General features: G+C 45.7%; 1 long non-coding RNA gene across 2 annotated transcripts in view; it reads right to left on the minus strand.

Moving 5' to 3' along the window:
• The window catches only part of LOC141094762 (uncharacterized), a 116,483-nt gene that overhangs the window by 76,466 nt on the left and 26,604 nt on the right, over positions 1–13,413 (minus strand). Inside the window, exon 1 of one of the 2 annotated variants that reach the window (XR_012233168.1) lies at positions 13,119–13,204. The exons of the other annotated variant lie outside the window; for it this stretch is intronic. This is a non-coding gene — a long non-coding RNA (uncharacterized lncRNA). Of the gene's footprint in view, positions 1–13,118; positions 13,205–13,413 lie in introns of those variants that run through there. 2 annotated transcript variants of the gene reach the window in all.

The raw sequence follows: 13,413 nt of genomic DNA on the forward strand, positions 1-13,413 counted from the left end.
ACTTTTACAAGTGTTTTTATTGTGTTTTTGATGGTGTGCTACTTTTCTCTTGCTGGTATGTCATGTTTTAAATAAGGTTGCTTTATTTTTGATTCTTCCTGATATTTGGTTTTGATTTGACAAAACTTTATTGATATAGTCATGTGCAAATTCCATGCGATTTTAGTACGTTTCTGCAGCATATGTATTTTTTTATCTGTGGATTTTCTTTAATGCAATTTTATGAGGTAATCCACATATAAAACACATATTTTTAAAACGCACCACAGGTCAGTTTAGTTAGTATAAGAAAATTTGTATAAATCCCATCCATTTTGTTGGAACTGCAGTACGCTGTATTTTTTGCGCCCTGAAACATGCAGCGTCAAAAACTCATTGTGTGAACTTAACCTTAGGACTTATTCAGTCTTAGGCTATGTGCGCATGTTGCATATTTGCTTGCAGACATTTCTTCAAGATTTCTGCATCTCTTCGCAGAAAAACGCAGCGGAAAATAAGCACATTTTTGATGAATTTTTTATGTGTTTTTGGTGTGTTTTTGCATGCGTTTTTTTCCTGTCCATTCAATGGGTCAAAAACGCAGGCAAAAAACGCAAAAAAAATTGACATGCTGCAGAAAAAAGAGCAGTGCAAATACGGACTGGAATTTACTGATCATGTGCACAACACTTCAGGATTGTCATTGAATTACCTTGCGTAAATATTCCATTGCGTTTTTGGACCATTTACACGCAGAAAAAAACACAGCAAATACGCATCAAATACGCAGCGTGCACACATAGCCTTAATGTTTGAGTTCTACGCATGTTCTTTACAGATAGATCTTATAGTCAATGGAGCTCTTCACATGTCTGTGTAGTCTTGAAGACCGAGTGATCCTCACAAAACCACTGATATGTGCCCCATTTTTATCTGAGCCTTGTATTAATCTTGTTAATGCAAGTCTATGGATCCATGAAAAAAATCGGAAAAAACTTGGATGCCATATTTGTGCTGTCAATTTTTTAATACACTTCCATTATTTTTTTTTCCATCCAAGAAACACTGAAGAAAAAACACAGATGTCAGAATGCGCTTTCTTTAATTAATTACTAAAATGTAAAAACAATGAACAACAGAGAAATCAAATGAATATTTGGTGTGACCAGTTTTTGTCTTCTTCGATTCTTCTGGGTACACATGCACACAGCTTTTGAAGGAACTCGGCAGGGAAGTTCCCCCAAGGCTGTGTGCCCACGATGCGATTTTTAAGCGTTTTTGCCGCGATTTTCGGCGCGAAAACGCAGCAAAAACGTTTAAAAATCTTGTACAGAATGCACCCCATGCATTTCTATGGCATTCCGCACATGCTGTGCTAATGCTGCGCTTTTTTCTGCGGTGGAATCGCATTGCGGAAAAAATCGCAGCATGCTCATTCTTTTGTGCGGAATCGCAAAGAATTGCCGCGATTCCGCACCCATAGGAATGCATGAGAATCGCTTACTTCCCGCATGTGGCTATGCCCACCATGCGTGAAGTTAAGCGTCTCATGTGCGGTTGATACCCACGGTGTGGAGGAGAGGAGACTGTCCCCCAGGCCCTGGGTACCATACCCCTGTAAAAAAAAGAATAAAAAATAAAAAATTGGGGTATATTTACCTTCCGACGTCCCGGGCCTCAGCGTTCCCAGTAATGCCTTGCGGCAAGGTCCTGTAATGACGTAGTCTCGCGTGACTCTAGCAGTCTGGTGAGATCGCTATAGCAACGCGAGACCAACGTCATCACGGGTCTCGCAAGGCATTACTGGGAACGCTGAGGCCCGGGATGGCAGCACGGGACGCCGGAAGGTAAATATACCCCGATTTTTTACATTCTTTCTTTTACTATTGAGGCCGCATAGGCGGCCTCAATAGTAAAAACCTGGTCACACTTGTCAAACACTATGTTTGATGAGTGTGAACAACCTGTCAATCACTTTCCAAGTGATGCTTCAAATCGCTTGGAAAGTGCTTAAATATCGCATGCGAAAAACGCGGCAAAATCACGAACATAATCGCGTTTTTTTTCCGCGCGATTTCTGGGAAGGAGTCCGGTTTTCAGTGTCCGCATTTAAACGCTACGTGGGCACATAGCCTAAACTTCTTGGAGAGGTAACCTCCGATGTTCTGTGAATGTCGCTTGTGCAAATACTCATGTCTTCACGTAATCTCAGACAGACTGGATGATGTGAGATCAGGGCTCTGTAGGGTCGTATCATCACTTCCAGAACTCCTTGCTCTTTATGCTGAAGATGCTTCTTAATGACATTGACTGTATGTTTGGGGTAGTTGTTCTGCTACAGAATAAATTTGGAACCAATCAGAAGCCTTCCTGGTGGTATCAAATGGTGGGTAGGTATCAACCTGTATTTCTCAGCATTGAGGACATCAGTAAGTCTGACCAAGGCCCAAACTTACAGTATTTGCTGAAATGCAGCTCCAAACTTGCAGGGACCCTCCACCGTACTTCACCACTCCTGCGGATACTCATTAGGCTGTGTCCATGTAGGGTCGGTGGGCCGAGCTGGGGTGGTGGTCCCTCTCTTACTGCGCAGAGATGTAACAGACACGATGGAGGCAAATGTCGGGTACAACAGGTCCAAGTTTTATTCTCTCTTGCCGCCCACTTGACGGCCTCCGCAGTACACCGCACTTCAATGCACTTCTTCACTTTACTTATCAGCCCTCCATTCCCAGAGCCGCTTCCGGCACGCCGTACTTTACACTGGGGATGTGTATGTATACACCTTCCCCTCTTCACTCTTCGACGCTCCTGTCAGATCCATCACTGTGGCCGCCTTAGGCCCGTAAACCAACAGTACTTCTACTGAACAGTTGTCTCTCTCAATATGGTATGCTTTACCTCAGTGCCTCGTCTTTTCTTTTGACTCTGAAGCTTCACCTACACTCTGTTGTCGGACCAACTGTTGGGCCAAACCCACTACCTGCGGGGGCGAACCATACTGGGAGCACCATGCTCTGAGTGGCCTACTGCTACTCACCAGCGCGCACGCCACATGACGTCTTTCACATTGGGCTAGGTACACCCATGTTCTCTCTATGGCGTGTACCTTCCCCTACTCTCCCCTTCTGTTACCTTCCCCAGTCTGGTACGCCATGATCGAGGTCTCACATCTACCAGATCATTGCCGGCGTCCATCTCTCTCCTTCAGGGGTGTCCGTGGTGTCGGGGACCTGACCTAGGATGGCTGTCTTTTCACATCTTTCACCTCTTGTACCTTTCTTTCAATTACATGTCATGGTCGGCGTCTCGGTCTCCCAGACCCTCTTCACACATAGACCCCTCTTCGGATCTCACACTTTCCGTTGGTCCCTCAGACTTTCCCTTACCCAGACCTGTTGCATTTTACTTTGGCATATTATACATTAAACAACTTTATAATAGCACAAGTACCCATTTTTATTCTTTTTTTTTTCATTTTCTTTTGCTTCTAAAACCAACATATAACAATACAACATCACATGTTCTCCTTCCCCCCTTCCTTTGACATTGACACTTCCCCTCCTTTGACATTGACACTTCCCCTTTTTTTCACATCCCTGCCATGTCAGGCAAACTAACTGCAACTTAAAAAAACATTTTCTGTAACCTGGACGGAAAACTGTCCTCGTGGTCTGCACAACGGTGCAACGAAATCCTGACAGTCCAGACCATCTCCTGATGGCCGGTAGCAAGGGGCCCCACCGCCGTGGAGCTCCTGGGATGCAGGGAGTGTCCACAACAGTCCTCTTTACGGGGGTTCGCATTCTTCGGGCTCCGCCAGTACTGCCACCGCATAATATCCGCGGGGGCAGTATTCTTTATAATAGGAAACTAAGTCCCCTTCCTTCAGAGCCCGGCCATGCCGTATGGAGGCCACATTCACATACACCTTCTGGCCAGTCTTATCACGGATGAAACCGTATCCCCTGTCAACGTTGGTGTATACCAGCCGTCCCCGTGATCTCTTCTCCGCCATGCCAGCCTCCCCTTTTGAGTGGAGCAGGCTCCATACCTCCTTGTTATGAATGAGTCACCGTAGGAGGCAAAAGCAGAAATACAAGCTAAGTCCAGAAAACCAGAGAAGTTGGCAACTATCAGATTGCAGACCCCTGAACCTATCAACACAACTAGCAGTAGCCGTGGGGGGTTCCTACGATGCCCTAGACCCCTCGATCACAGCCGGAGAAATACATAGGCCTAAAGAAAGAAAGGGGAAATCTAAAGTGCCCCAGAGCAGACCCCAAAGCAATAGGCAGCCCCCAACATATAATGACGGTGAAGCAAGATGAAAATACTAACACAGACAGAAAGATAGACTGAGCAAAGACGGGGCCCCAAAACTACCTAGACAGGAAAGGAAAGGAAAGCTGCTGTCTGCAATCTGCCAAAACCCTATCAAAGACATAAGCCAACCAGCTGATATAAAAAAGGCCCTGAAGCAGCTAGGCTTCAAAAACTGAATCAGCACTCAGGTATTTTCAGAAGACAGAGCTAAATGAATTCAGCACACCCCAGCAGGGAATGGCAGAAATCCAGAAAAACAAAGCAAAAACAAAGTCAAAGCACAAAAGCAAAAGGCCGAGCAGCAAACTTAGCTTTGGAGGAGCAGGAATTCAGACTGGTCTCCAAGGATCCCACAGAGAAATCACCCGCAGGGCAGAAGGGCGTCGGCAGCATTATATCCAGTCCGTAACTCCACTCAGCCAGTCACAATCATCAGCCTCAGGTGTTTGACAATCAGGCTCACTACCTTTCTTTACCAGAAGAGGGAGTTCCTCGGGCTTCAGTAATGAAGGGGAAAATGAACTCACAACACCTCCTGCTCCCAGACCTTCTTCTGCTTGATCACCTCCGCGACCCAAACGGAGGGTGCCGCGCCAGTCCCAGAGTCCGGTGGGCGGGACTTTGCCGAAAAAGCGCGTGGGGCAGAGGCGGCCGATGATATCTGCGGCCCAGCAGCCGCTGGGGCCGGGTGGCGGACGGGAGCAGCCGTGTTTCCGGAAGACTGAGTCGCAGGGCCTGTCAAGCAGGCCGCAGCCGATTCTAGCGCCGGCATAGCCGCGGCCGCAGGGTAGGCCGCATCCAAAACCTCCAACAGAACCGGGGTGGCGGCCGGTTCTGGTAATGAAGCTGTTACCGGTCAAGGGAACACAGCCACGTCTTCTGTAACCGAGCTCCGTGCTGATGACTCCGGGCGGGATGACTCAGGGACGGGGGCAGGGGCCTCACCCAACTCCGCATACACCATAGGGCCCTCCGCGGCCAGGTCTTCCGATATGCTGGAGGCTGCATGCCGCCTCAGAATGGTGGGGGCCGCTTGTGAAGCCGCCGGCAGGGCCGGGGGAACTCTCACCTTCCCCGGCGCCGCTGCCTCCGTCACGTCACCGCACGGCTCTTCCCGCAGTCTCCGCTCAACTCGTTGTCCCGCGGGCCTAGCCTCCAGGCTCAGGGACTCCGCGGGGAAGTTCTCCGCCGGTATCAATGACGGCCGCTCCTTCTGGCTCTGCACAGGCTCCGCACAGGCTCCGCTTCCTGCCCGTGGATCTGAAGATGATGTCTTCTGGCGCAGCTCAGTCTCCCGCCGCCATTGCCACTCCAGGCGGCCGATGCCCCGACACCCGCAGCGTCTCATACCGTTTGGTGGGCAGCAATCGAATGGCGCCAAGCAGCCGCACCCAAGCTTTTCTTCGGTGTCACTCCCTCTGTTGGGTGGGGCGTCGGCAAACCTCTCCACCTACCTGTCAGGGTCCAATATATGGAAGCGTCCGTCTCTGGGCACATACCGCTTCCCTTTGGGGTACATTGGAGGGGGTCCCAGTCTATTCTGAACAACTGCGAACACCCGGACCTCTCTTCTACACTGAAGCAATACCGCCATACTGCACAGTACCTGGCACAGCCCCGGATCCTCTGCTGGCCACACAGATCCGCCACAGCACTCCCCATTTGTATTCCACAGGTAGGTAATTTGTAATCTACAGGTGATTGTAATCCAAGCGGAGTAGTCCAAGTCTTTTTCCATTCTTTGAGGCAGGTCTGCCGCAGAAGATGACATATTAGCGGCGTTGATCCTGCCGACTACGCCAAGTGTAGGGTCGGTGGGCCGAGCTGGGGGGGTGGTCCCTCTCTTACCACGCAGAGATGTAACAGAGACATGATGGAGGCAAATGTCAGGTACAACAGGTCCAAGTTTTATTCTCTCTTGCTGCCCACTTGACGGCCTCCGCAGCACACCGCACTTCAATGCACTTCTTCACTTTACTTATCGGCCCTCCGTTCCCAGAGCCGCTTCCCGCACTCCGTACTTTACACTGGGGACGTGTATGTATACACCGTCCCCTCTTCACTCTTCGACGCTCCTGTCAGATCCATCACTTTGGCCGCCTTAGGGCCCGTAAACCAACAGTACTTCTACTGAACAGTCGTCTCTCTCAATACGGTATGCTTTACCTCAGTTCTCTTTTCTGCGGTACTTTCCTGTCAGGACCACCCCCTGATGTTCTCTCTCCTCAGTCCCCCCTGCTTTGGCTTTCCTCAGAGTGCACAGACTGTCGTAGTCCTCCTGTCACTTGAGCTTCCCCTGGGGACTGGAACTTTATGGAACCCTCCCTCAAATTTATACCTTTCCTGGTTCCCTGTAACTCCGCCCCCCTGACCAATGGTTTCCTAAGCCCTAAACTGATGTCAAGTCCTTTGCTCACACTCCTCCCTGCCCTCTAATGGTCAACCCAGGTACTGCACGTCCACTACACTTTCCTAGCTGTTTCCCCACTGTAGTAACTGACAACTATCTGAACTGTGTAAACCTTTCCTTCTCTATACTGACAGGTCCGTCCGTCCATCAGGTCACATTCCCTACATGCACACGCTGCGGAATCTGCTGCAGATTGATCCACGCGGATTTTGCAAAATCCGCAGGTCAAAAGACCTGCAGTTTATCTGTGGATTAACCTGCGGTTTTGCCCTGCGGTTTATCATCTCCACAATGGAGGAGATGGTAAACTGCTATGAAATCGCAGAAAGAATTGACATGCAATTCTTTCTGTGGATTAGAAACCGCAGACAAAACCACGTGGAAAAATCCGCACCATCTGCACATCGGTTTCCATTTCCCATAGGGAATAATGGTACTGTATGCTGCGGATCCGCAGCAGAATCCGCAGAGTGTGCACACAGCCTTATTGTACCACTCTGCCAACGAACAAACTGTCTTCTATGGCAGCCAAATATCTCACATTTTGACTCATCAGTCCAGAACACCTGCTGCCATTTATCTGTACCCCAATTCCTATATTTTCATGCTTAGTTGAGTCACATCTATGTAAGTAGTATTGCTTTTTGGCCACGCAGTGGGTGTGGACCCATTGCGTCACTGGCCAGACTTACTCTGAAGGGGAGTAACAAAGTGGCCACCCGATCTTCACTAGAGTCTCTGATGGTGAGGATATGCTTGGGTCATTAGGGTAGCCATCAAGTGCCACTAAAGGGCAGTCCCCGACCCTGCAGTAGCTGACAGGAGGGTCAGAGGCACAGATGTGAAGCAAAGAGGAAATAAAGAGAGACATGGTCAGGAAACCCAAGGTCGGAGCGGGCAACAATGTTTCAGAAGAATACAAAGCTGGGGTCAGAAGCTGAGAGGTCAGACAAAACGAGTACACAAGCCGGGTCAGTAACAGTAGAGTCAAAGCAGGAATGCACGTAGACAGATCATTAGAAATGGTCTGGAACTAAAAAACTAAGTTCAGGCAAGGAGTAGAAGAGAAACCTGCCTAATACAGGGTGGGCCATTTATATGGATGAACCTAAATAAAATTGGAATGGTTGGTGATATCAACTTCCTGTTTGTGCCACATTAGTATATGGGAGGGGGAAAACTTTTCAAGATGGGTGGTGACCATGGTGGCCATTTTGAAGTTAGCCATTTTGGATTCAACTTTTTGTTTTTCAATGGGAAGAGGATCATGTGACATCAAACTTATTGAGAATTTCACAAGAAAAACAATAGTATGCTTGGTTTTAACGTAACTTTATTATTTCATAAGTTATTTACAAGTTTCTCTTTGTTTATAGCCATTGACATGTCGCAGAGGTTAACACGTGAGGTGCGGATAGAAATTGTGTTGATGTCTGGTGAATGCAGTACCCGGGTCATTGCAGCAGATTTCAATGTGAGATGCCTATGCAAGAAAACTGTGCCCATTCCCATTTTATTTAGATGTATCCATATAAATGGCCCAACCAAAAAAGGTGCCTCATCACTGAATATAATGTTCTGTGTAAACTCAGGGTCATGTTCCAATTTTTGTTTTGCCCATTCTGCAAATTCAGCACGCCGATCTGGGTCACCAACCATTCCCATTTTATTTAGGCGTATCTATATAAATTGCCCACCCTGTATATCCCCTGCAGGAAGGGGATAGGCCAGGGAAGTAGAACTCTGCAGGACAGAGAGGGTGAAATTAGTGCCGAATCCAGCCGCGCCTCCCTATAGCTAGGAGGAGACAGCAGGAAGATGCAGCAGTGCTGGGAGTGCTTCAAGAGGCAACTTAGTTTGATGATCTGACATGAGGAGGAGCAGAGCGGTATTGGCAGTGAGTAGGATGGTACTCACTAACCATGCGAGTCACCACCGTGACACTATTAATCCATGAAGACCACTTCTGACTTTTATGAACAGTAGATGGGTAAGGTTAGGTTCTAATGGATGCTGACAGTTCTGCGATGATGGCACTGCTGGACATCTTCCAATTTTTAATGAACGTAAGCATGTTGTGTCTCTTCTGCCGCACTAACTAAGTTTTTTTGGCTGACCACTTCGCCTATAGTCCTCAACGTTGCTTATTTCTTTCTATTTCTTAAAAAGAGCTAGATCAGCACATCCTGAATCCCCAGTTTGGGAGTGACCTTGCTAATGCAGTATAACTTCCCTCTATCTTGATGGTGTGCTCAGTCTTGTCACGGTACATGACATGAACTGTCTTCCACAACCTCACCTTTATAGCAAAGTTTGCCTGTTCCTCATCCAGTTTTTACCTACACAGGTGTTTCTGTTTCAGTTATTAGTTGTGTTTCAATTTACATATGAAGTGTATTGTCACCAATTTGGTTTAATTGGTTACTCATACACCTGCAAAATCTCTGAACCTGTACCTAGAAGAATTGATTGCAATTTTGAATGTAACACTAAATATTAATTTGATTTAGATTTCTCTTTTACTCATTCACTTTGCATTTTGCTAATTGATATAAAATTCAGTTTTTGAAAGCATCTTTTCTTGGAAGCATTTTTTCCATATTTGCCTAAAACGTTTGCACAATGCCATATATTAGAAAGTTGCAGAACTTTTGATTAAATAATGATTAAGCTTTATTGACATGACAGTGGAGTGGCCCTTTAATTTTCTTCTCAGTATCCATCCGCCTCCTGTAAGTATGAGCCCCCCTTACCTCCCTCGCACTGAATATTGAATATTATTCCCGCCGTCTGTTCTTTTGCTCAAAATTCTATTCATTGTTATTGATGTTGACTAGGAAGACACAATGGAATTGCATTTCGGTCGTCTCCAGTCGTCATGCCCTGCTGGAGGTTGTAGTGTCACACGCCTGCCTGCAGTGCCTTGTGTATACTTAACATTAGGATACAAATAATAGCGCCTGTCATCTTCTCTGAATTGACTCAATAACAGCCGTGGTTCCCCCCACCCTCCCCTCAATTTTATTTGTGGGGCCGCTGCTCGCACTATTCCCTTCCATCTTGTTACTTTGTACAGATTGATTTCATTAATCACATGTGCCATTTACTTTGTCAATGTTTAATTGCTCTAATCGGCTAATTAAATGCTCGGCTGCAATCATAAAGCATTTCCACAATTATCCTTTGCAGAAGTTTTATTTCCAGAAGCAACTGCATTCCGACAACCCTCCTTTTTTTTTTCAAAAAGCATTTTTATCTGAAGCTATTTTTTAAGCTTTTTCTAGTACTGAATTATATCCAGTGTGATAATTTTTTAAGCAAAAAAATAAGTGTCAACCTGCCATGCTTTATACAGCAGCTCTGCTTTATTGAGGCATAACCATGATTAGTAGCTACAGTATTTTGTCGATCAGAGTAGAAACTAGTCTGAAATGCACCCCTCCTGTCCTCCTTCCACTGCTATGTCCCCTCTGTGAAGTTGTTGGGATCCAAAGCAAATTAATTTGGCGTTCCTTTGCCCTGCCAATACTATTGTGTCACTTCATCTTTTGGGACACCCGGGAACCTGCTACCGTAGCACTGTAAGGCTGTGTGCCTTGTCTTTTCCTCATGCTTTACACTGCAGTTTTGCTTGTTCAAAAGGTCTCCATTAAATGAAGGATAGAAGGATTCTGAACAGAAAACTTAATGCACTAGTGAGAAACAAGATTATTAAATACACAAGGGGGAGGAGCATCATTCAGTGGGTGGAGCCTATTTATTTACTGTAAAGACAATACTCCTAACATTTTCCAGTGCAGTCTTTAGGTTGAGAGGCTGGTGAGTGGAGAGTAAATCCATCGTTGGATATGACTTTGCCATAATCGGTAACGTGGGGGAGGGGTTAGGCTACTCAGGGGTGGGTCTTAATGTTGGAAAATATATATATTTTCTATCTATCTATCACTTATCCCTTTTTCCAAACAGGGAAGGGGTGCTAGATAAGTGTTTACAGAGCAGAAAGTATACAATTACCCCATTACTTAAATTTCACCTCCCTCCCCTTGCCTTAAGCCATGTTGTTAAAAAAAAGAGCTATCTAGTCGCGTTTCTATTTTTTATCCCATTTGCAGGCAGCACGGAGGAAGGCGCTTGCTTTACAATTTAACCACCCTGCGGTCTTCTTGTCTCTTTGCCAATGGAAACCTTGGCCTGATTTGTGTAAACCAAGTGACCTAAATAGACAATAGTGCAGCGAAAATGCGACGGAGCTCGCTTCACCGCAGACGACCACGGGTTAGGATGACGAAGCTCGCCATCTGCATGCCGAGCAGATCAATAAGAGGAGAGGTGAACGGGGAAGTAATACTTTGAGGAGCTTTATTTACTGAGGCTTTTGTGTTTCTTCGGGCTGAAGTGAATAGGAACGCGTGCAGCTGCAGTAAAAAAAACAAAAAAAAACTTTTCCAGACTTTGGCGGCGGCGCTCAACGTGAGACAATGAAAGGTTGACTTCCTTTTGATCCGATAGGTCACTCCATCATCCCCGCTCGTTTCTTTGTTTTTCCTTTTTTTTCTGTTTCCTCTTGTTCTGACCTTTCCATTTTGGATGACACCGTAAGATTTCCAAACTGGTTCCCTGTGACAGAGGCTGAATAGTAATCAGGTTAATGCGAACACTTTGTGCTGGTGTTGGCTTTGTTAATGCCCGCGGGCGGCACCTGATGTGCTTAGCCTCTGTGCGGTAACTTCATTGATATCAGTCTGTACCTAAGCTGGGAGGAGGCTGAGGAGAGAAGGGATTAGACAGGACAAGGGCTAAATAGGAAAACAAAAAGCTACTCAAACTGTCTGCAGCAGCTGCCGTGTTATGCTAAGGGTAGAATCACGGTGACCCTGAATGGGATTCGAACGTGCATTATTATACCGGGATACATCCCCTTTTTCTCCTACTTATGCGACTGTGAATGTGTCGGTCTTCACTGTAGGTCTGGCATTCTATTCCTCAGGATAAGCCTCTATGTACCCCCTTAAAATGTATTGATGTGTCCTCTTCTCCCATGCAGACAGGTGGTATTATGTTGTACCATCATTGTGTCACCTTGGCCGGCACGCTAACGTCTTGAAGGCCACATAGGGCCAAGGGTGGTGGGGCAAGGGATCCAAGGCACAGAATCCAACAGTGTTGGTCTCATGATGAAGTCAGGAGCGGTGCATATACCCTTGACTTCCCCACATATTTAACTCTAGAGATGCCACTTCATAAAAAAGTAAGTACGTAGAGTTGAGCAAAGAGATGTGCAGGACCCTGGCCAGTGGCCACGTTGGTAGTCCAAGGATCAGAACCGACATTTCCGGTGCCTCTTCCTATTAGAGGTCCCAGAAGTACATCATGCATGTGTCACGCCAAAATGATGATGCTGCACCTGACCTACTACAGATGCAGAAAATAAGAGGAGGTTCTTTGGGCTCTGGTCCTCTCCGGTGCCCATAAACTACCAATGTGGCCCCTGGACTAGGGCACTGCAAATGTTTTTGCTCAATTCTAATTATACTCTATTTATTAATTTTAATAACCCCCTTTGGCTACCCCTACACTATGCCAATGCCATAGGGTCTGTTGGAAACTAGGTGAAAGCTCTAACAGCTGCAACAGTATTAGTGGGGGTGGTCTCCTAATGTCCATCAACCATATAGAAGACCAAGATCAGTCAACAATCTCTGAAAAGAGTATGAAAGGACATTGGAAGAAAGATCTTCCCCAAATCATGATCCTATATCTGCCCTAAGATCCCTTTTATGTAAATGTGCACAAGTGCCTCCTCTTTGTGGTTCAATATGTGGGATACTGTGCCTTTAAATTAATTTGCAAACTACAAATATATTTCACCTCCCGGAGAGGGAGACAATATAAATAAAATGCATTAAAAAAAACGACAAAAATGACTGAAAAAAAAATGGATAGAATGAAGCCACTGCTTTGGCTTTCTTGTCATTGTGCCTTTAAGTCTCGCACCTCTGCTGTAATTTCTCATTTTCCTTCTGCGTCTAAATCAAATGGCACGGTTAAGATGCAGACAGCCACGGCGGGGTGAAGGGGTTGGCATACTTGTTTATTAGAAGATGTTTATTGTATATTTTTTTTAGTCATTTGCTCGAATTTACTAGGCAGAAATAAATTAGGAGATTGGAAAATTGTTTTACATTTTTTCATTTTTTTAAAACTTTTTTTGATATGTTTTATTATATTTTTAAGTCATTTTTATATCAATACTTTACGGTTTTTTTAATGTATTATTTAACTTTTCAGCTTCTCCTCCGCATCTATCCGTTACTAACAGTTTCTATGGGAAGGAGACAGCTCCAAAAAAATAAACTAAACCGAAATTATATATTTATATCTTTAAGACGTTAAAAATTATTACCTCGAGCCCATCATCACCTTATCCGATATCCGATTTGGACAAGAGACACAGCAAGCACCCTCAGAAGCCAACACTGCAGCAAAACCCTTGAAACAGAAGTGCTAATCAGTAAGGCACAAGGCTGAATACTCCTGCAGCGTTAGGCTGGCATAGAAAATTTGCTGTCTGTCTACAGCTATGAGGTAACGTCTGGATTTTCTGCCAAGCTGCCACAGACACTCCCTGGAACAACATTTCTTCAGAAAAAAAAAAAAAAGCAAAAATAAATAAATAAGAAAAAAAGTTTGTCAAGAAA

This window comes from Dendrobates tinctorius, unplaced genomic scaffold (genome assembly GCF_039654945.1).
Source record: "Dendrobates tinctorius isolate UK_male_01 unplaced genomic scaffold, ASM3965494v1 ptg000065l, whole genome shotgun sequence".
In the NCBI taxonomy this organism is placed as follows: domain Eukaryota; kingdom Metazoa; phylum Chordata; class Amphibia; order Anura; family Dendrobatidae; genus Dendrobates; species Dendrobates tinctorius.